This window comes from Anarrhichthys ocellatus, unplaced genomic scaffold (genome assembly GCF_004355925.1).
Source record: "Anarrhichthys ocellatus isolate YVR2014 unplaced genomic scaffold, GSC_Weel_1.0 scaffold115, whole genome shotgun sequence".
Taxonomy (NCBI): domain Eukaryota; kingdom Metazoa; phylum Chordata; class Actinopteri; order Perciformes; family Anarhichadidae; genus Anarrhichthys; species Anarrhichthys ocellatus.
The window spans coordinates 697,290-721,554 of record NW_022280145.1 but is presented as its reverse complement, the minus strand read 5'-3'; the positions used below and the strand labels follow the sequence as shown (position 1 = coordinate 721,554).

Here is a 24,265-nt window from a genome sequence, read left to right as displayed (position 1 = left end):
ACACACACACACACACACACACACACACACACACACACACACACACAAGGGAACTGTGGCGATGTATCTCTCCTTTTCCACAGGAGGAAGAAGAAGGAGAATATGAGGAGGAGGACACGGGCCAGAAAATGACAAACCCAGATGTCAGTGAGAAGATTTTAAGGATTTTTGATCTTAACCCGATTGGTCGGAGCGGTTTATTTCCTCCCTCCAGTGCTACAACAAGAGGGCCGATGTTATGTAACAACCTGACATGTAATCGTCTTGCGTTTGTTTCCGAACAATCAAACAGATTCCACCTTATTGTATCCTAAAACAACTGCTGTTCTTTAAAAAACAAAGTGTTTACCGATTGGATGATCCTCCCTCCTCAGCTGCTCCTCTTTCTGGGTGGTGCCCACGTGGTGGTCCTGTCCCCCCCCTCTCCACACTCCCCCTGTAAAGACATAAAACACTGACCTTAAAATAAAGTGTACAAAATACAACAAAAAAACACAAGGCTATATATTATTTAAGCTATAAATGATACAACTCAAGTCATTATTATGAAATGCTATTTAATATTGTTAATTCATTATAGAATTGTTCATTTTAAAACATCCTTTGTCAAAAGTCTTATTATTTCTGAATGGCCTTTTGCCCCACTTTTATTTTCTTGATGTTGCTTTTCATAAAGCTGGAGCTGTCATAAGTGCCCGCCCCCTCAGCCAAAATTAGCCAGTTAGCTCCTGTTAGCTACAGCAAAAACAACATCAAAGTAATTCTGAATCTACCAGGTACCTGCTGCTGTAAATACACACAGTATACACGCTTACAATATACTTAAATTCTCCTTTTATTTCTCTCAATAGGGCGTTGCACGCTACCTAGCTAACAAGCTAACTAGCTGGGTTGGCTTGTGAGCTTAGCGCGAGTGTTAGCAGCTGTAGCTAGCTGGTTAGTTCAGTGATGTGATTCTTAGCATTTTCTCATACCAAACCATAAAAACTACATTTTCAAAAAGGGCACTTTGAAGTAAAAAGGAACGGAAGACATTGTGAAGAATATATGATGAATAATGTTTTTTCAATGTATTAACGTCTATGTTTAAATATAGTTAATGATGTGATTATCATTAATAATTTAAGTGCAACTTCACCACCAGGTCTGAGCTTGAGTCCGCCCACTGCATAATGTTGAAAGATGGGAAAAAACCTGCTTAAGGGTCTGAGAGATAAAACCAAACCCACTTCCGTATGACGAAAGCCTCGACAGACATGAGAGCCAGAGCTAATTAAGGGGCCAACTAGCCAGCCGCTCAATGAGCTGTGCTGTGATTGTAAAGCTTCACAGTGGTTACAAATAAAGTAAAACGCATAGCGGCATGGGGGAGGGCCGAGGACGGGGGTCTGATTAGTATTGATTCATTTCATGACTTTTATTAGTTTTATTAGTCCCAACACTTCAAATCTATCTCAGAATTGACCGGGCAGGATTAAGGCTGCTTCAAGGCAGTAGATGGCATTTTGAGCCATTTTCAAGCATAAATGCAGATGTTTATAAATTTGGTAAGAAATACCAATATTAACACTGGCATGGATGCATTTCATCTCAGTGCATTTACATCATTTAGTTTATAGCTTAAAAAACATGCTCAAGTGTGCAGTTACTCTTTATATGTCCATCAGAAGCAGTTGTTTGAAATAGTTGAAGGGTCTCTCATGTGATCTGTTGCAGAGAGGTATGAAGAGTAGCGTGGTGCGACGACAATGTACATACAGCGGCGACAAGATTCACACATGAGCGCGGCTCCGCACGGCCTGTTTCACAAGCGCGCACACGCACACACACACACACACACAATCTACAAAGTCTCCCATGTACCCCCTTTTGCTCTCTCTAAATGCCTGTCGCCTTGGCCCTCCATTAAGCCGAGCGAGCGCTCGTTTAGCCAGTGTCTTGGCAGTCGGGGGACGCGGGGCTGCCCACTCAGTCAGATCCAGCCGTATTAAATAAATAAGGAGCGCTCTTCTGTGTAAATTATTAATTTAACACGCCTTATCCTCTTCCAACAACCTTGTTAGAGCAACTCAGGAGTGGAGAGGTGGGAGGGGGGTGGAGGGCAGGGGGCGGGGGGAGGCAGACAACGTGGCTCATGTGCGACTCAGCAGAACCTGCGGTGCATCTCTAAGCTCTCTGGGCGTTCAGTCGTAGGGGGGCCTAATTCGCCCTGACACCTCCTTTGTTTCAGGCAGGAAAGAGCTGCATACACACAGCCGCATATTTGCCCCGCATGCACACACACTCGAGAACACACAGACATGCACAAACTTGGAGAGAAAGAGCAGAAGAAAGGGGTTTTTAGTGCATATTCATAGAATAATCATTCTAGTTGTCTGGATAAATTATTGAGAAATGGGAGTCCAGGACACGCCATGCTGGAACCGCGCTCTGTTTTGTGTGGTGCATGAACTCAAAAAAAAAAAAAAAATCAGACAAACGCAGCAAGTCATCCACTCGAAACAAGCCGATTCTAATGAGGCGGGATGGGGACGCGCATGGGAAAAATGCTCACCGTGAAGAAAACAACCGCTCTGGATATTAACCTCGAGGACTAACGCACAGAGCACCGATCGTTTGTATGTCAGTGACGTCGCTTGGTATTCTCCGAATGTAATAATTCATTTATTTAGCTCTATTATTCATGACAAAAAATACATTTATTCAAGGGGTTAGGGTGTACGATAATGAAAATTATTTTGAAGTTACGCATATACACAGTACACAAGTCTTGAAGGATTGCCTCTTTAGGTACTACGCTTTAAAAGACGGAGTTATTCATTCCAGGTAAGAGGGGTAAAAGCAGCCACTGTCAAGTCTGAGTAACATGATGTACCTACAATTTATTTAACGAATATCTTTTTATCACACATCACTGTGAAGGTAGTTTGTAGAAAAGGGCATTTGGTAAACATGAGTTTATGGTCTCAGTCTCTAGTTTCAAGTCTTCTTCAATACAGCATGATGTTCATTTAGTACATTATGGTCCATTTAGAGTCAAACAGACCATAAAGCAGGGGATGCTTTAGGGCGGGGCTACTGTGATTGACAGCTCTCTACCACAGCAAGTTAATTGAAACCTTTTTCTTGCTTAAAAATGTCTTACTCAGCGTTTGTTTGTACTTTGCTCCACTCTCTCCTGTCACTTTTGGTTGACAAAAATAACCAATGGCGACAACCAAAAATAAAAACCAAGATGATGACGTGGCAAAAACAGATAGTGCCAAAATCGAGGTTTCATCTTGACTTTAAATCTCAAAGTCCAGGGCTAAACTTAAGAGAGCGCCGACTGCAAAGCGAAACCAAAAGTGAAAAAATACCAAGCAAAACACAGCTGACACTGAGTGGGAATTTCAATGGTTAAGTTGCAGAACCACCCAGCACAGACAGAACCCTCTCCCTCTCCCCGGCTCTCTCTCTACTGTTCAGCCCCAGAGCGGGAGGTTGTTATGTCAACTCTGACAGTGCTCATTACCAGCCCCTACGCTCTGAATCGGAGTTAACAGGCTTTGGCCCAAGCAGAGGCCAGCTAGACCCGACTGGTACAATGGGATCAGTGTGTGTGTGTGTGTATGTGCATGTGCTGAGAGTTAATCACAAAACGCTCTTTCATTTCCAAATCACACCCCGAGGCCACTGTACATTACACAGCCTCTGATACCCAAATGCACAACGACACATCTCCGGCTTATTTTCCTGTTCACTCACAAACTCCTCCGTACGAGGGCTGATCACAGCGACCCGCTGCCAAGCAGCTTCTGTTTCATCACATCTCTCCGTGAGTGATGTTTGGATCAGCTCCAAGAGTTCGCACATTGGACAATTCTGTGGTTTGAATGATGAAACATACCTTGGTTATTCTCATGGTGCAATCTGTTAGCATATGTTAGGACACATTTGTGACGGCAGGCATCTCTAGTTTATCTCAGTAAAAAGTACCACGCTGTATAAATACTCATGTAAGAGTACAAAGCATTAGCATCAAAGTATACTGAAAAGTAACAAAAGTAAAAGTATTTCAGAATAATGTATATCGTTGGAATACAATTATTAATGTGTTCATCACTTAAATGTTGCAGCTGGTAAAGTAGGAGCGAATATGAATGACTTAATATACTGCTGGTTAGCCTAATCCCCTAGAATACATCAACAATGATTAGCTAACTTATAGTTATATTTTTATATTTTGTATTAATAATCTCAATGACTTAAGTCTAAATAAATGTAATGAAGTAAAAGAGTACAATAGTCCCGTCTGAAATGTAGAGGAGTAAAAGTAGCATAAAATGGAAATACTCAAGTAAAGCACAAGTACCTCAAGTCTGTGCTAAAGTACATTACTTTACTAAATGTACCACTTGTACGTCTATAAAAACGGGCTGCAGGTTACTTCTCTAATGGTCATGGCATCAATAATGACGTCAGTATTTTGCTTTCAGAAGTAAACAAGTAGAAAGAAAGAAAAAGGAACATCAAGCCGTCTCTAGTCTGTCCCCAGAGACAGAGTGTAACGGTCACACAGTCCTAAGCTTGTCTGGTCTCCTGCTGCTATCAGATGTTCCCACAGGCCTCGACAGTGGTGCCCCCCCTCTCTCAGTCCAGTAACCAGCTAGCAATGTCAATGATTACACTTGTGATTAAAGCTTTCCACTTCAAACGGGCCTCGATATGGCGGCAGGGATAAAGAGCTGTGCGTCTGACGCGTGTTTGTTTGTTTGCCTGGATGTCATTACGCCCAGGCTCTGTGGACATGCCAGCGTAATGACACACAGAATGCCACTCTCCACATTACACCCCCTCCTCCACCTACATTGGGCCTATTTGTGTTGCTTTACATTGTCGCTTTACATTCAGAGGGAGAGCGGTTTTTAGGCAGAGGTGGTGGGGATGGATTTATTTCTTCGAGGCTTACTTGGGAACGTTGGTGGTTTTGCAACAGGCACTGGAAAAAAATGTCCAATTTCCAGGTCAGTGTTTTGTTGGATGAAAAGTCTTCAAATGTCTTAGCAACAGTGTATCGACTAGCACTACTACTGTACGTCTAAGTCTGGGCATGTCCTGTACATCACTGTATAAACAAACTGCTTTTTCCATAATATATATATTTTTTATTTCTAGGCAGAATGAGAAGCATAAAAGTGTGAGGTGTCCCACAGCTGCAGCAGCGCAGCCTAAATTAGACCCGGACCACATGAAAAGCTGTCGTCTCTATTCCAGGCCGGGGCGGGAAAATTACAGCCCTGCTCTCTCTACTCTAGCATTAAACCTCAATTAGTGCACAACTACACCGGTGATGTCATCACCGAGGGACTCAGGAGCCTTGAAAATGAGGGGTGTTTTGCTTAACGGCGAGAGAGGCGCCCGTAACCGAACCGCCTCGAACCTTCAGGTTCCTCTCCGAGAGGCTCGGCGGCGGAGACGACGGCTGCAGGTTCCAGCCAGCTGGCAAGAGACCGGGTGATGTTCTTTTGACGCCGCCTGAAAAAACAAAAAGCACTAAAAAACACTGTGGCCACGTTGGGATTAAAATTCTTCGTGAATTTAGCCAGAGTCGTGACTGGAGTTTTCCCAAGAGACGAGAGGTCAGTGAGGTAGGGCCTTTTTGACCTCCAGTGACCTGGCAGGAGACAGAGGAGGAGGAGGAGGTGTTTCTACTGCCCATTCCTCAGAAAACCACCTCTATTACACAACAGACTCACATAATCATACGCTGAAGAAATATTACTTGCTGCAGACTTTAAGCTAAGCCTGAAAAATGTTGTTTCTTTATATCTATTACAACTTGGGTCTTATTTTCATGAAATTGGCCTTCTTCTACTGAGGATACGGTCTGGGTTTTATTCCATACATATGCCTCATTTTCACTGCATGTTGTGGCTCTGCTCAGCTCCACTCACTGACTACGTTTAAATGCACAAAATATTCAGTTTTTTTTCCCCTTATTCCCAAAAAGTGGTCACGGTGCTGGGTCGTGCACCTCTGATTTTTTGTAACTTGGACCACGCGACTGTCACAAATAGTTCAGCCGCTTTGCTGTCAAAGAAGCATCAGTGTGGGCTGGATTCTCAGCTGATCGCCGTAGCAACGCCATGTGAAACTGCCGTGACATCACTTTCAACGGATCTCAGTAATTACTTTGCGGAGTACAACATCATAACCGATTGGAATGATGGTGAAAAATAGTAAAATAAGTCTATAATATGTAATGTAATAAACGTGGATTATCCATGAACGGCGCTCTAGGTTTCCAACAGGAACATAAAAGCCTGAAAAGAGCACTCCCTGGTTGGTTATTGTAGTCTAATGTAGTCCCTCTTGCTGCGGGGTCACCGTTCCTTCATGTCGTACAAAGGAGGGAGCGACTTCAACGAAGGCTCAGCATGGGAACGCTCCCAGGCACCACCTCGTACCTTTCTCCTCTTTGTAACACAGAGAGCCGATCCCCACACGGTGTGAATTATGCATCGCGGCTCCCAGCAACTTCTCACCGGGTTGTTCAAGCGAGCTGCCCGAGGACCACGGGTCCTCTTCGGCATACCTCCACCTGAAGAGACGAATCGCTCTCACATCTTCAAAGGAGAAGTCAATCACGCCATAGATTGTGAGTACCACCCAGTGGGTTTACAAAACTTTCACTCTCTCTCTCGCAGGTGCAGAGAAAGGGGATGGGGCCCTCATTTCTCAGAAAGTGGAACAGGATTTTTTTCTCTTTTTTTTTTTTTTTAGAGCCAAGCTCCGACAAAAACTTTCGAGCAGAGGGTGGGTGGGGGCGGTTGAGATCAAAAGCCTGCAAGTTTCTGGCGAGCGGACCCAATCAGCCGAGAGGGCCAAGGAGAGGAGGAGAGACAAGCGCTTCCCTTTTAAATTGATCCCACTGAGACCCTCAAGGTTCCCCTCGCAGGACTCGCAGAAAAGCGATAAAAATCTGGCCCTGTGGATCTGACGAGGAACTGGGAGGGGAGAAGGCGAAGAAGAAAGATGGTTTTCAAGGGAGGGGGGGGGGGGGGGAAGCACAGAAAGAACAGAGGGGAACTGGTAGGGGGAGGGTGAGGGAGAGGAGCCGGTTGAGGCAGATCAAGGGAAGATGAGGGAGACGAGAGGGGTGGGCTCGTCCTCCGAGGGCGCATCCAGGGATCGCTGTGTGCCAGCGAAGAGACCCGGAGCAGGGAGGGCCGGCGCTATCAGCCATCAAGCCTGTGTTACACGTCTGATGATGTGCTCAACCAATCAACCGCGGGTGTATCTCTATTCTGCCCAGGTCCTTGGCAGCCGAGACGTTGGACAGGTTCGCGCTGGCCTGAGATCAGACTCTGGACGAGGCTGGTGTCGTTATCCGCAGCATGTTGGGGCCCTCAAAGGAACAAGCGCTATCAGAGCAACCCAGAGACCCAGCAGCCTGCCAGACACACCGCAGACCTGCCCAGCCACCAACAGCAGCACAAACACACAATAAAGCCCCCCCCCCCCCCGTGTGTGTCTGTGTGTGTTCGCTCCAATTCCACGGATGTATTTTGCGGTGCAAAATGAAGCCATTATTACCGGGGCTCCCCAGTCAAAAGAGGTAACGTCTGTCAAACGTCAAGACTGAAGCCAGATGAGCAAATAATCTCCTGCAAATGAAATCAAGTGGGATTTAAAAATACATTTGCATCCTCTCAATCCCATTCACCTACTGTAGCTTTGATATTATAAATTCCACATCTTTCTCATGACTTTTCAAAGCAGGGTTGGACCATTTCCATGACCTAAAACTATGATTTTCTTCTGGTTTCTTAATGTTGTTTGTCTTCTCAGAACGTGCTGACAACAAAATATATCAAAATAGCTGTAAAACATAATCGAATTCGATTCGAAACACGTTGTGAGTGTATTCTTGTATTTCTGCAAAAAGGACCTTGCTCTTCATAACAAAAGGCCTGGATATTCATATTTGGGTTTTTTTCCTGAATATGGTTTTATGACATTATATTTCAGAAATTTAGGAAACATCCAGAACACTTTTCAAAAGGGAGAGTTCAGAAGGTCAAAGGTCCAATGCTACTTGTTCTCAACCTGTCACTGCGAGGCCTAGCAGATGAGGTCTCATCGACGGTCGGGGCAGTATGTCTCGTTGAGCTGGATCTCTTTACTGGGCATGGAGACCGAAAGTAGCACAGCATGAAAAAAAAAAAGTAAAAAAAGCAAAAGAAACACCGTTGCCTGATGCATTGGGGTCAGTTGTTCTGTGCACAACCAAGTGCAACACGGTGAAGGTCTTCTTCAAGGAGAGACCGCATACAGGCGTGGAAAAGAACTAGTTCATATGATGTGTTGACCGTGTGAGGGGTAACAGCCGGCCGTCAATTGTAAAATGTGATCGTCAGATTGTCAGTTTCAGAGAGGTACAAAAATTGACGGACATCACCTAACTTTGACTCTGGAAAGGTGTGGGGTACCATCTGACAAGCAGTTCTGTTGAAGTATTCTAGCACCTTTATCTCACTTTCTACGATCCATTGATGAGAGACAACAAAGACAATCCAAAGAGCTCTTGGAGAGAGATTGGAGAGGCAGTGCGATGCGGTCTGTGTGACGGCAGGCTTTTTGCAGCACATTCAACTTTGGGCATTTTGAACAGCTACAAAAAACTTTTGCCTTTAGACGCATTTTACAAAACTAGATCGTTCCAAGCATGCGTAACATGTAAAAAGAGGAGGGTGGTGGGAGGGGAAATCAGAGGGGACTGCTACACCAAAACAAAAACAGCAGGCACTTGGTCAAAAGGAGAACTGGCAGGCTAATCGCCGGCATAATAATCCTGCGTTATGATCCGAATGAATATTACAGTAGTGAATGAATAAAGAGTGTGATTATCAGCTACTCTGGTAGCAGCACAACTCCGCTCTGTGACTGTTGCAGGCTACAGTGAGCCAGCCTAGCTGTCGTGATGGATAGCCGGTGCTGAGCATGAATAACTTAGGTCCTCATAAATAAGCGGATCTCTACTAATATCATTAAAGTAGCCCCGAGGGCTGACACGCCTCCTTTATCCCTGTGCACCACCTGCACCAATCAGCCTCCTCTCCCCGTGACAAACGCCCTGAAATCATGGGACTATTCAGCGTCAATATTTTTTGTCATTTCATTCAGCTGATTCTCCAGACAGGGCCATTCATTTAACAGGCTGAATGGTAATTGGCAGGAGAGGGCGAAATTCTAAGTTACGTGACCGCAGCTCGGTTGCCACAGGTAACCTTTTTGGAGGGACTTAGCGTGGCAAATTGATTGCCGAGAGCGCAGACTCATCACGAGTGCTAATTTTCAGAAGCAGTGCACGGCGGAGCTGGGAAAATAAGAGGCTCTATTTATAACAGAGGGGAAGGGGAAGGGGAGAGGGGGGGGATTAGCTGGTCATTAGAATAAAGAGCGCAGAAGAAGAATCAATTTCAGGGGTTTAAAAAGCTGACAAACACAGTTGACTTATTCTTTCTCTCCCTCCTCCTCTGGCTCTCAGCTCACCTTTTGACTGAGCAGCCTACGGCCTACAAGATACGGAGGCAAATGTTTGAAGGATTTCAGCCTTCACGATAGCTCTTTTACGCCGAGCCTAATTAGGGGACTATTCAACGACACAACAGCTTGAAGATGATAGTGAGTTGTCCTCATACACCATAAGACTGGTGACAATTATAGCTACCAATTTCTCAAAAACATCATATCACTAATTTCTTAATTTGAGAACAATAAATCAATTTACTCCCTGTGGATTAGATTAACAAATAGAACTGATTGTTTGTGAATTGTCTCGATGTATATTAGTCAGTATGTGGTTTGTTTTGCTGTGTGAAGAACCAAACGATCACAAACATCCAGGTAATCCGAGCAAGACCGTCACCACCACTACATCTCTGTGACCACGCTGTATCCAAAGTCAATGCTCAATGCTGCACTCGTTATCAGAGGCTGCATTTGTGTAGAGAAGATGGGGCCCCTCGTTATGTTAGCAATGACACATTTTAAAATGCTAAAGATGGCGACACACCGACTGGCTTTAAGGACAGATCATACAGGTGGGGACAGCAGCAGCAAGACATCATCCTTTTCACCATTGGCTATCCACCTGGTCTTTGTACTGGTTGGAAAAAAATAGTTTCCCAGCATGCCTTTGGGAACTAGACCAGGAAGGAAGCTTGGGGCTGATTTTCAGGCAGAGAGACGAGCTGTTTACCCTTCCATCCCCTCACCCTCTGACCCGGGCCTTCATGTGCCCGCTGTATAACCTGGGCAAGTCTCGGGGACAGGAACCACACAGGAAACCTACGCAACTCGACACGAACAGGAACTCGCACATAAGAGGGGGGTGTAAACTTTTTCCACCAACCAAACTCCGCAGCTAAGGAGAGTTTCCGAGGCACTGGTGCTTTTCTCTTTTCAGCCCGCGCTAGGCTCACGTGGAGGAGCTAAGCTGGCTGTGGGAGGCAGCAGCGGAGGGATTTATCATTCAGAAGCAGGCCTCCAAAAGCAGGGATAACCTGAAGACAGCCTCCCAGTGTCGCCTGCGGAGGATGCTGCCAAAGCTCTTCAAATGACTGATACAGTAATAGGAACACCTATTCAATTAATACACAACGGCGGACAGCAACACTGAACTCTCCGATCCGCTTACAGAACATCTAATAGCATACGGGGAGGATGGATATTGTGCTAATTTGTCTTGTCTGCGGAGCGCTCTGACAGCCCCATTGATGCCTGCGTCTTTTTAACATGAGGTTAGTGGGTGTTTGGCCTCCCCTCCAGTCGTTTGTGAGCTGCAGAGCCTGGAAATGATTAGGCCTGGGAGGGCAATTAGCCTGAGCAACGCCGGGCTAAATATAGTCCGGCTTGGCCCAGCTCTGCCCCTGGGTCACATCCACACCGCAGTCTCCACACAGGCGTGTTAGTTCAATCTGGATCCCGTTTGTTTCATGACTGATGCGAAGGCCCCGCTGACTCAGGCGAGATACCATAACTCAGCCGTCGATCAGCTGTCTCGGGAGGGAAGGAAGTGAAGTGAGTGGGAAGGAGCCGTGGAAGAAAATATAAAAGAGGTGACGTTTTAAAAGGGAAGCACGTGTTAACCTAGATATCCAGAGAGTCAGAGAAGCACCTTCCTGAAGTTGACTGACTCGTATTTATTTATTCCCTCGCACTTTAAATGGGTCTACATGCCGGGCCTGGCTTTTTCACGATCAAACCTTCAGCTCGAGCACAGCCTTACTTCCCGAGAAACGCTGTGTCAAACGAACCATGGTTGGGAAAACATGCTTTCCCACAGCCTTACACCAACCGAACGGAATGCAAAGAAAAAAATGCTTTCCCATCCCATGTCTCCCTGCCCCTCCAGTCCCCGTATCTCCCACCCCCTGTGAGAATTTCTTTTTTAGAGATTTTATCCTTAAAAACAGGAGGTTCGCCCACTCGTTCACCTGGGACGGCTCTTGGACGGCGGAGGCAAGCTAGAAGGTTATAGGAGCCTGGGAATGTTTAACATCAAGAAAGCAATCAGAACATAGCCGGAGCTCTGGGAATTGGACAGGAAACATGGAGAGTAACCCTTTCCTGCCTGAGAGGAAAGAGAAGAGGAAGTGATTTGGGTTATGTGACGAATTTCGGCTGCAACCTGAAAGGCAGCCCGTTGGCATTAATAGGTATACTAGATTTTTACAAAGGCTTAATTTAGCACGACTTTTTTTAAGAACCTGAAAAGAAACAGTTTCACTTCTCTTGAGAGTAACACTTTTTTGATCTCTACCTACATCCTCGCTCAGAAAGGTGATGTGTGAAGACCCAGGGCTCAAATGTGATACAAGAAAAGCACTGAAAAAAAAAAAAAGGTAGTGGCCTCTAAACTCAACATCCGCTTGAATTTTCCCATCACAGTCTCGACCTGGTGTGTCTTCCGACAGAGCGTATGGACCGAGGTGAAACATAAGTGGAAATGTTCCGGAGCTGCACTGAGCTCAGCACAAATTGCACAGGAAACAGGGGTTTGCTTTGTACCCTGAGCAGAGAACCAGTAAGTTCCACTGTAAGAGGCCTATTCCCTCCTCTTCTGACTCAGACACACAAACCAAGCCATGGTTACATACAAGGGGTTTGCCAGACTTCTGATTACTAACATGGTGCATGCATACACATATGTACGGCACCCAGGTTACTACAGGACATGCAAACATTGTCAGATTGCTTGCCCCCCCCCCCCCAAGTTAAAGGCTATTATACACATATGACGAGGGCTTTTATTGTGAAAGCTAAGAACGGAAGGGGTGGTTCTGGTCTGTGCTGCCTTGTCAAAGTTGAATGGAGTAATAAAGTTTGCCGTCTTGGTTCGGACTACAGAGCCTCCGTGTAAAAATATAGTATGCTACTCAAACCGCTCAGCACAACGTGATTGGTTGATGGCTTTAATCGCGGTGTGAATCCTCAGAAAAGTGACAGCTTGTAAAAATATATTGCACATTCAAATTAATCACACAGGGGAAAAAAAAACACCCGGTGTGTAAAGGCCTTTAGGGGTATCCTGTGCATGGCATTTGTGATTTATAATATCAAGCTTCTTGGCGTCAACATCTGTAAAAACGTAGCAACTGGGTATCAGATCGTAAGCACGCATCCAAGACAAAGCTACGCAAATTGTGGACATGGCACCGAAAAAAAATAGGTGAAATGGCAAGCGGACAAAGCTCGGTGTGTGAATGGAGAACATGTTTTCACTCAATGAGTGGAACCTTTGACCTGCTGGTGGCATTAGAGGAAAGGTCAGGGTTCATTGGGATCTATCCTCTCGGGCACATGAATAACGGAGCAAAATGTCACGGTGATCCATCCTCTGGTCGTCAACAGGAGCAGCACTGCTCCAGAGTAATGGACTGACTCACTGACCAACAAACACTGCCATCCTTAAAAAAAAAGACTGGAGTGTGGCTATATTAAAGTGGCTCCTATAGTGTCTTCTTTGTGGAAATCAAACACGGACTGTTAACATGAGAGAGCGCTGCAGCCCCTCTTCAAAGTCCAGTGAAGCATTCTGCTCAAGGAGCAGCTCGGGGGATAGGGTGCAGCGTTTAGAAAGCCGACACAGTAATGACAGCACCGCCTAAATACTGACTACCAGAAACACCCAATCCCAGCCATAAATCACATCCACCGTGCGCCCACTATATGAAATTCCACAGTAAGCCCCAACATTATGGCCGTACCCATAGATATCCCCGCATTTAGCAGCAGAATAAACCTGGAGAATACATCCATTATGAAGGGAGGGTATTCCGGCAGTGTGCGGCGATGATACAACGGTGGACATGCTCGGCACCCTGTTTATAAGCTGTTTGTTAATCTATCATTTGCCACGTTGTATCATATTGTTATCTCATTCCTATCATTTGGAATGAGATAACAATATGGTGTGGCTTACAGTCAGCGCGGCCGCCGTGGAAAGATCGAAGCGTGTCCTTGGAGTGACATTATTTATTGAAATAAATTCACTCAGACTGAAATATGTATAGCGAATGCATTATGAACAGTGCTTCTGATGGAGCAGCGAGGGCTTTAACGCGCCGTAACAGCGGCTCTCTCTTTTCAACGGATGTCCCTTGTGTGACACGCTGAGAGGAGAATAGAGAGGGTCTGAACGCTTTCATTTTACCCCCTTTCATGAAAGGATTTCCGTTTGATGCCCTTATTTGAACGTATAGACCATTTAGAGTCGTCCTCCGAGCAGAGATTCTGATCTTAATTACTTCGTTAATTAGCCGTGATTCACGGGGAGAAGCCTTGCCCTATCCACGGTCCCTCCGCGTTGCTGAGGGGGGGGCTCCTCAGAAGCCCCCGGATCCTCGCTCCCATATTTAGAGCAACAATCCTGCACTTGTGACACTGTCTCCCTTTGCTGAAGTTGAGCTTTTTTTCCATTTTTCCTCAAATGTCAGCAAACCCCATAGAGCTCCAGCTCTCTCATTTCTACCGCCGGAGGAGAGCGGTGCGGATCAGCCCCCCCCCCCCTCTTATAGACTTATATCACACGGACACATTTCACAGATTTACGTTTATCGTTTTACCAATGAGAAGAGGGACGGCCGGTGCAGCATCCTGCATGCTCCTGCTCGCTGCGGGATAGATATGGCTCCTTCGCTCCGGCTACCTCAACCTGGCGGATCGATCGGGCGTTTAGCTAATCACAAAGCAAAGCCACAGGACAAAAAAATGTAACAACAGGATCGTCATAAGCAGCGGGCATTGGGTGAACTCGCTGGACGAACAATGGCGCTTTTCATTTTGTTCGTACTGCTCACTCCAACAAGGCCTCGCGGGAAGTCGTCGCTCATCGAGGCCGATCGAGCTTTTTGCTCACCGACAACTTTGGCGGTTGGTCTCTCGAATGGGTGGCGCGGAGCTTGAGCACAAGTAGATGTTTTGGCACGCGGGCTAGCTGGAGAAAACAGCAGGCCGACAGAAAGGAAAGGTAAGGTCCAGCTGAGGCAGCTGCTTGCTATTACTCCGCCTCCTACTCTGGCAGGAAATAAGCAATCATTTAGTACTGACAGGTACATGCTGAACCATCGCTATCTCTGCTCTCAAACCAACCAAATAATGGATTACAGCAGTTTAGTATTAACCTTAAGCCTCTCGAGTATCTTTGCCACGGTTCGTCAACTTTGTACCTTTTCGGAGAGTGAACGTATACTTTCCTGAGTATTCAAACATGAAGTAATACTGGTGTGGAGCGTACACGTGATTGGTTTTACTCTACAAGTGCAAAGATATAAGATTTGCAAACCATTTCTCCTCCCCTCAAACATGTGAGGTGCTTTTCTGCTCGTGAAAAGCAGTAATTTAGAGGTCTCTGGTGAGCTGTAGAGGGCTTAGCGTGTCCAACTGGATCTGGAGTGTAGCTGCAAACCGGCCTTAATGCACCGCCAGGTCAACTTTGCTGTGTGGAAATGGCAATACAAGGCCAGTTAGCATGGCTGCTTGAAGCGTTGGGCACATAGACAAGGTGGCAGGACGAGCCAAAAGCTAAGAATATTTACTGACTGCCACTGCGACTGCCCTTCGTGTTTGTACCACTCGAGCACTGTGTTCAGCCAGGACCACCAGACATTTATCTATACATAACTCTGAGTGCCATAAAACTACACCCCGTCAGGGTGCAGCCATAAACAAAAACAAATGTTGCTGTATAAAACTGGAATGGTACAAGAAAGAAGCAGCAATGAAGGCACATTGGAAGACAGGGGCTGGCACAATTTAGGGGTAACATAATGTTCATGTGTTTGATAGTGTTGCACAGTATACTGATTCTAGAAAAGGTATCATACACTGCTGTTTAAAAATGGTACGATATCCCATTTTATTAGTACCGGTACTTTAAGAATTGAATAAGTCCCAATCCCAAAGCAGAGAGCTAGCGCTAACCTCAAGGACGGAGTCAACAAATTAAGTTGAAAAGGTAACTTAGCGATTTTTCATTTGATCATACATTTTTTATGGCTCACAAAGGCCGCACTTCCCGGTGTCGGACTGCATGTTGCATTTACAAGGCTTTTGTTTAGTCTGCAAAAATAAGCTGGACATGTAACAGTATCCAATATATTCAATCCTATGTTTTCAATCCTTGGAATGGTGAAAACAAAACAGAACTTCTATCTGTAGTAATAATAAGTTGCAGTGGCAGCTCCACATCTCATACCCTGCTTTATAGTAGAGATGATGGGTCACGTGAGCCTAATATTAGTAGACTCTCTCTACCTTACCTTTAAATAGCCTTACCCTTGGCCTATATGTTACTATTCATTCCAATGAAATAAATCTCACCTAACATTAGCTTGGCGACTGAGACTAGTGTTGCTGAGACGGTGTTGGAGCAGAACAAAAACACCCACGCACAGACGCGAGTAAACACGCAGTCAGCTCCGTTGTTCCGTCTGTGACAGCCCTGTAAGCCCGAGGGCTCTGGAGCTGCTTCTCCCTCTACAAACAGCTCTGCTCTCCAGCCCCCCCCCCCATGTCTCATTACTGTAAAACAAGCAGAGGGACGAGCGTCGCACACGCCACTGGCCTCCAGAAAATGCCTGCTTTCCTTTCAATTAGAGAGGATTAGCCTAGCCTGAGCAAGCCCGCGATGCGATAGCCGTGCATCTAGCAGGACGCACGTCGGACCCTAAATAAATTACTGAGGAGCCGAGAGCTTGGCGGGAGCAGAGGGTGGAGTTATGGCTCCACTAGAGTGCACGACAGGCTTAATAGGAGGAGGATGCTGTAGCCTCTATAAAAGTTGACACCCTATGAAAAGGGCACGGGCGGAGAAACGCAGGTATACGCCTTCACTGACTCTCGTAAATTAGACCTATAGGATCCCACGCAGATTTAGCAGCTTTGCGCTGCGTGCATTAATCAAGCAATAAAGCCAAGTCAGTGGAATTTCTGCAGTGTCATGCCACCTGTACGGAGCCCCATTCCGCCCCAGTGACACGTGCCGTATAGGGAGCCAGGCCGACCACAACGGGATAGCACCACAGCCTGCATCACTCACTTTTATGGGAATGGGGCGGCGTGGGGGGTTTAACAAGAGGTTTTACTCGTCAAGGGGAACCGGCGTTACATAACCATAAAACGATGAGGGCCCACAAATCACCGGACTGGTGACGCATGGTACACGGAAGGGGCCGGGCTTGTTGTTGTAGTAGTAGTGCAGCTCACGGCCTCGCCGGTAAACACTCTTGGGTTGTGGGTGTAACCCATTTGTCCTGCAGTAGAGGAGTTTCCTTCACCCCGCGTGAAATTGAAAATACAGCTCTAAAACTGCAGCTAGCCTCGCTCCTCTGCATCATTTTCCAGGGAGTCCGTGCCATAGCTGGAGCGGCTCCACTGACCAGGGGGCGTCTGTGGTTGAGCTGTGGTCCGGGGAGGCAGGCAGGCTCCGCTACGCCTGACATGGGGCACCGTCGAGGGGGGAACAACTGACTAATGGCAGGGTAACATGATCCCGGGCCGGAGGGAGAGAGTGGGTGCAACCCTGACGCCAAAATCATAGCTGTGGGATGGAGAGAGAGAAAGAGAGGCACACAAATGTGTTTGGAAGAAAGCTATGCCAAAGCGTGTGAGTCTCTACACGGTATATTTGGGATGAAAGTGAACGCCTCTCTGCTGCCTGTCACGCACGTGCTGCGCCCACCGCTGCCGTGGGAGGGACCGCAGAGGAGCAGGCTCGGGTTTCTAATTCGCAGCGCTGTCTCAGACAGAATAAACACGCGTCGGCCCACAACCACTTGGATTTTCCCAAATGTCTGAAGCTAATTGAGAAAATTTAGCCTGGCAGTCATAAATAAACGCACACCTCTACGTACAGGCCCAAACCTTTAAACCAGGAACTAACCTGTCTCTGCAGCAACAGAGAATCCCTTAATTACAGTTCATATGCACCACTTAATAACACCATTACTGATATGATCAGGGTCTTAATTTGGGTCTAGCTGATCTTAAGGTGACACTCTCTGTGAAGAAAAAAAAAAAAAGAAAAAGACCATCTTCAAACAATAGTCAGATGCCGATATGTTGCTTTTTTATATTCATAAAAAGACTCATTGATTGTCTAAATTGCTGCCGTTTAATTTTCTGTCGATCCACTGATCGATTATTCCATTAATTGTAGCTCTAGTAAAAAGAAAAGCAATAAGTAGAGTAATAACATTATTAAAGGCAAAACATTTTCAGTTATTTATACTAATACTTTACTGGAAAAGATTTTTTTTATAACGCATTACACAAAGTGAAAGTTCCCGTCGAGAAAAATAGAGCTTTGAAGAAGTTCCCTGCTGAAAAAACAACAACCCCAAAGTATCTCTACGTAGACATTTAAAATAAGCTGCACAGAAATAGGAAATGATGAAAATAAAAACCACTTGATTGCGATAACTCTTACAGCGGGGCCTTTTCTGACAGTGGTTGAACACGACTTCCCTTTTTAAAAGCCTTTATTCACTTCAGCACACAATGTGTTCGGAACGGCCGGCTCCTCACTTGCGGGCATTTTGGCGGTTAAGGGCCTTGCTCAAGGGCACCTCGGCAGGGGCTGCTCTCTCACTTCCCGAACCAGATTTAGAAAAGCCATCCTACACTTTTAAAAAATGGTCTGACTCAACTTTTACTTTGGTGGAAACTTATGATGTAATCACATAGTGAAATGACAAGCAGCCAGTTGCAACGCCCGTACAGGCCCGATGCTCAGGTCTACTCATTACATAACCATTTTGAGCCACGCACGCCGCCGACAAAACGGTTTGCAAAAAGTAGAACGTAGCCAGGAACCATGCTAATGCTCAGAGCAGCGGCCTAATATAATAACATGCCTCCCGCCGCCTCCAAATCCAGTAAAACGTCAAGTCATTAGGCTTCACGTGTCATTTTCATTCACTTTCCTTGGAAGCAAGAGTCTGGCAAGACCAACAATTTAGCAGAGAGAGAGCTGTTCACCAGACTATTACTGAACCACATCCTCCCATTTTTCCAGAACACAATATGCTCTCCATTCATTATTCAGACAGGAGATGCACTTTCCTTGTTCTTCTGCTCTCCGCTCATGACATCTTCGGGCGGCACTTAACAGACGGGGATAAATATCGGCTGCTTAGCATTCAGGTGTAACTCAAAGAAAAAAAAAAGACCACTTCAAGGGTTTCCATCAATTTGACTTAAACAAGCTGATGGACTTTCTAATTTTGTGGCAGAACTTAACACGGCAGAGGATTCTGCGCTGAATTTGCCCTCGTGTTCATGTTTTTTTTTTTACCAATACCCACAATGTGGAGATGACATAATTGGAAAAAGTAGGCCAAGCCTGAGAGCAGAATTTAAACTCAATCAGTGTCCGACCAACTCCGCTGCAGAATGTTCAGCCGTATTATCACACCCCTCGTGCAAAATTTGAGATATTTGGAAACTAATAATTGCCCGTTGCTTCACTTCAAAGTCTGGAATGAGTTGGTGCCTGAGTTTAAAAAATAAATTGAAAAAAAGTCTGTGTGTTACGGTAACACCATCTTGGTTATGATTGAACGGAAATGTTAAGACAAGCATCTGAGTTTCCTCTGCCCGACTTCCAACCTCCTCGTCCAGCCACATGTGAAACCACGCCGGAGCTGCTCGCCGGGCCAAAGCAAACGCTCACGTCGCTCGCGGGGCATGCGCTTGGCGCCGGATGCCAGCCCCTCAAGCTCACACTGTGGTGAGGAACTACATCTCGCCGCGCGACTCTTACACTCGTAATGGTCACATGCTTAACGACGACGCTTAAAGTGTGAGACGTTTTCCCACAGTGAGCTGCGAGATAGAGGAGGCCGTCAGTCAAAATCTGCTGTGTGTGTGTGTGTGTGTGTGGGAAGGGAGGTTGCTCCTCATGCTGAATCATCTATAAAGAGCCGAGTCTGCAAAAAATAAATAAAAAAAGTGTGTGTCGGCTAACCCGGTTTTCTGCTCTGAGAAGAACAGCGAATGGAACCGGAGCCAGAATGAAAGCTGATTTCTGCGTGTGATGATGAGCTTCTAAACTGGCGAGGTGACGCGCTCTGGAACATACCTTACATGAACCGTACGGTGCGTTTATTCTGCTGAGTGAAGTGGCCTGCACTCACACAACTTGACACACTCACAAGGCAAACGGAGAGCAGCCACTTAAAGCAGAGTCGGGCCTTTTATCAAAGGGTCACTTCACCCAAATCAGGAAAAAACAAACATATTTTGCCACTTAGCTCCAGTGGCGTATATAGTCATGAACGCATGTTTGGTTTGATTTTGACATATTCCCCTCTGAGGTTACCTCAGAATACAACGACGAATACCCATCACAACATTCCAGAGCAACAGCTTACGTCTTCCAGTGTCTTGTTTTGTCCAACAAATAGCGCAACAGCCACAAATATTTAATTTACCATAATGTTAGACCAAGAAAAAAAATGCAAATTTACACATTTGAGAACCTGAAACTAATATTTTTTGCTTCAAATTGTGGTATTCATTGATTATCATTTTCTTTCTTTCAGCTCTAGTTTTCCTCGGGACTAATTCTGTGGTAGAAAGTAGCAGTGAGAACTGTTCTTGTTCATGTTCTGTGGATCTAAAGATTTTACAAATGCTGAGGTCACGAGTCCAGTCTCACTTGGTAGTGCATGGACATTATTTCTGGAAGGACATTTGGCTGTTAAATACAAGGGGGAAGAAAGTAATGTTGTGAGCAGTGCAAACAAATTACCATTCACATCCACTTTACTGGCAGAAATGTCAATGACAGATATCAAATGAATAAAAAAACGAGTGAACTGGCCCTTTAAGATATTCTATTTTGGAGAAGTTTACAAGGTGTTTTTGAGAGCCAACCAATCATGACACACAGAAAGCAGGATTCCCCACAGATGACGACAACCGCAGTCAAACTGGAGCGCGTGGGGGAGAGAAAGAGTGAGCCGTGGAGTATTTGTTAACTAAGATGATCAAGAGCCGGCATGGAGTAGGTGTCGGCTGTGCCGTGGGAGTTTCTGTTATGAGTGTGAAAGTTTTACCAAATGCGAAAAAGAGTGTTTGCCGATTTGTGTGGTGTGACCTGCTTTCCATCATCAGCAAAAAATATTGCTGAGACAGCAGTGTTTTTCTACCAAAAACAAAAAGGTGCGACAGTGAATGTGATTTTCTCTCTAGGTCCCAATAATGTTGCCTTACCACGAGGCAGACCTTTGTCAGAGTCTGACTGAACTACGTCAGGTTGACACCAGACCCCTCGAGCCACAATGGCTCAGAATTCTCTCTTTTTTAATGTTTGTACTGGGGAACCCCCCCACTTCTGGATTTGTGATAGCTGAACAAAGTGAAACCATAGTTTAACAAACTGTTTTCAGTCGACTTTCATGGCATCTTTCATGGGACAAAGACTGGCCCTCAGCAGAGCGTGAAAATAAAAAAGTTGTTGCATCTGGAAAGGAAAACCAAGAACACTCTCTGGAACATACCGCACGCCACGGTGAGAGAGATTGGATGGACTGGAGGGGAATTTTCTCCTTCTTCCACGATCTGTCTTCAGTTCACCACAGAGGATCGCATTCCTCATTTTTAACTTCTTAGAAGGTGTTTAATCTAAAAGCTCGACCCGGTTTGAACACCTCGGGGTGGGACCGTGAATTGTCACACGGCCTCTTCGCTGACACTAGATCAGCACTCCAAAATTAAAAATAGCCATATGAAATCATGCCCTCAGAGCTCTCGGGGTGGCTCGTGTGGAGCAACAAGCTACAAAAGCAACATTGCAGGAGAGCTGTCCCGAAGCTACCCGCTGACCTTTGACCTCCCGGCGGAGAAGCGCCAGCAATACGCTGAGCAACAGTGTAAACAAGTACAGCCAGTTCCAGCTGATGAGGAGTGGTGTTAGTAGGGTCAGGACCTGCACTGCAACAGACTGGCGCATCACTAATGATACAGTAACTGTCTCAAAAGGGTAAACATAAGCACCTCCTATGTGTGTTGCCTACAGCTGCATGGTGCAGTCTATGATGCAGATCTGAATGTAACACATTTGCAATAATTTACAAAAAAACATACAGTGCCCCATACTATGTCAATACTTTGAAACTGACTGAGCCACGGTGAGAGAACACGACTCCAAGCACAGTTATTAAAGTGCTGAGGGCCCTGTAGTGGTGGGTGATACGAGTACAACTCTGCTATTGCAGTGTTTTGTAATGTATGGCATAATCTAGGACGTATTCTGAAAACTGGAAAGATCAAGGCATTTCATCACAATGATGCAAACAAACAAAACGACTGGCAACATCACAGTATGTCATCGAATTACACAAACATTGGGCCCCATCTGCATGCATTCAATTAAAAAAAAATTGCAATAAGATAATAACTGGGTTTCGCCTTCTCTTTTCTTACTTCTTGCATTCCGGCTCTAGGTGGGCAACAGGTGTTTGTTATTATATCCACAGCAACCACATAGTTGGAAATAACCCTAATGTTGATAATAACTACGTTTATGGTAAATACAGATGACCTCTGTCCAAATGCACAGCGCCTTTTAAAAGAAGAGAGCACAAACCGAACTTGAGGTTCACGTCTATACAACGTACAGGTGCACATCCAGCACTGCTGACGTGCAGGAGGAGAGTTGGGGCACAGAAGTGAGGTTGTTTCGCACAGCACGAGAACAGTCAGTGCAACGTCTGTTTTCTGCGCATCTTCTCACATGTCGCTTATGTGTGTGTGCGGATATCACTGCGGGGAGCCCAAGTCTGATGACGTATTAATGCGATGAGAGCACGGCTCCAGGGTTAGCCGCAGGCCTGCTCTGCGTTAGCTACACGCACACAAACACACGCGCACACACGGCCATACGTTTGTGTCCCCGCTGTTCGTTGCGCGTGCACTTGCACGCAAACCCTACCACTCTGCGTGGACTGCTATACGAGCTTGCAGCTGGTATTCGTCCTGTAAATGCAGAGCTAAAGCTAAAGCTCCTAGCTGCTGCATGTAAATGCTACCGTGATAACATTGCAAACGAGCGCCGTTCGGCTTGGTTTTCTCTCTCTTCGCAGCGGCGGGCTGGGTGTTAAATGCTGGATTAACTTTAAACACGGCTCACCTGGATCCCCAGTTATGTGGAGGAAGCGCCTTCAAGCTACGACGCGCTCATTTTGTCGTAAATACCTGGTAATACCGTCGATCCTCATAAATGTTTCTCTCCAGCCATTTTTGAGCCAAACCGTCAACTTGATCCAGCGGGTGGAACAAATATGACCGGTTTATTAATCTATGGCAATTTCTCATTTTAATGCGTTTTAAAATAATTAAATGGATTCAAATACTCGACACAGTGTGCTTCAGTAAGCTATGCGTGGGTCAGGCGGGTAGTGAAGTAACATTCCGCGGTCCCTATTTCCCGGTGCAACCCCGTGTAGGCAAGAATGGTACGGCTCGTAATATCCCGGGGACCTACTTTGCTCTGCTCGGTCAATGCAGCCAATGAGCGGCTTAGTAGTAACCTGTAGCCGCACATCACGGTGCTGTCACTGACGGACAGCTGAGAGGACGTCAGACACGTCAAAGCGGTCATGGCAGATAGCTGTTTTAACACGTTATAACAATAACGTAACGGTGCCGTAACACTGCGGGCACACACACATAAACATGAGCCTACTTAATTATGTGACCAGAATAACACAAACAAGACGCGGTGGAAGAAGTATACGGTTCTTTTTTTTTACAGTAAAAGTAGCAATACTGCATCTTAAAAATACGTCGCTAGTGAAAAATGTCCTGCGTTTCAATTTAAATTAAAGGCTCTCTCCTGCGACTTTACTAATTATTTTAATGTCTATGACAAGTCCCTCAACTTTATGGAAGTACATTAGAGTGCTGCAGGAATGACGTATTTTGGTAGGCCAAACCCGGAAGTAAACATTGCACTATAGTTCCCTCGACAAGAAGCCAATGGGATTCACTGGGAACCTCTGTGGCAAACACAAGTCTATGACACTTACACGATTTGTACAGCAAGATAATCTTCACAAATGATCAGCACTTTTCTGATTGTTTTAAGCCTAAATACAATCGGCAGAAGTAGAAAGCTAACATTAAAATGCAAACAAATGATGCCACTGTATACAGAATGAGGCTGTAAAGGCGAACTAGTGTTCGGCGTGGTGACGTTTTGTAGTGCCATCCAGCCACTTTTTTAATACACGTAGAAGCTTCAAAATTCACGAGAGGGGGGATTTACTGAAGCATTTTATGTTGTAGATCAACACGTTAAACGCTCTTAAGCTTGTGTTAACCACAGACCCTATGTTTTGCATCTAACAAAAACCCCGTTCGAAAAACCCACTGTCTTCCAGACGAGGGAAAGTTATGTGAAAACACTGACTCATTTCCGTGTTTCAGGACTCTATAAATCACTGGAGTACCCCCTTTAAGAAAGTAAACTACAAAACATGAAGTAAAAACTACCCTTTATGCAGGATAAATGGCCTCTGTCAGTGTTGTGCCATTATATACTGATTACTGTATTATTTATTAGAGATGCATCAGTTGTTTTTCATTGTCGAGATGGAGCTCGATGTGCCGATCGATCAATTCCTCTCCTGATGCTGATTCCAATATCAAGCACAGATTAGATATCAATCCCTCTTCCTCACATATTCAAAATCGGCGTATAGAAATCACT

At 45.6% G+C, this 24,265-nt stretch overlaps 1 protein-coding gene across 3 annotated transcripts in view; it reads right to left on the bottom strand.

Annotated features, from left to right (window-relative positions):
• Positions 1-22,991, bottom strand: part of znf438 (zinc finger protein 438) — a 42,598-nt gene extending 19,607 nt beyond the window's left edge. The window contains exons 1-2 of one of the 3 annotated variants that reach the window (XM_031876763.1): positions 22,685-22,991; positions 350-436 (exon numbers count right to left, since the gene is read on the bottom strand). The gene's annotated coding sequence lies outside the window, so the exon portion shown is untranslated. Of the gene's footprint in view, positions 1-349; positions 437-3,747; positions 7,038-22,684 lie in introns of those variants that run through there. The other 2 variants (XM_031876766.1, XM_031876765.1) reach the window with 2 other exon arrangements.
• Between the last annotated feature and the right edge of the window lie 1,274 nt (positions 22,992-24,265).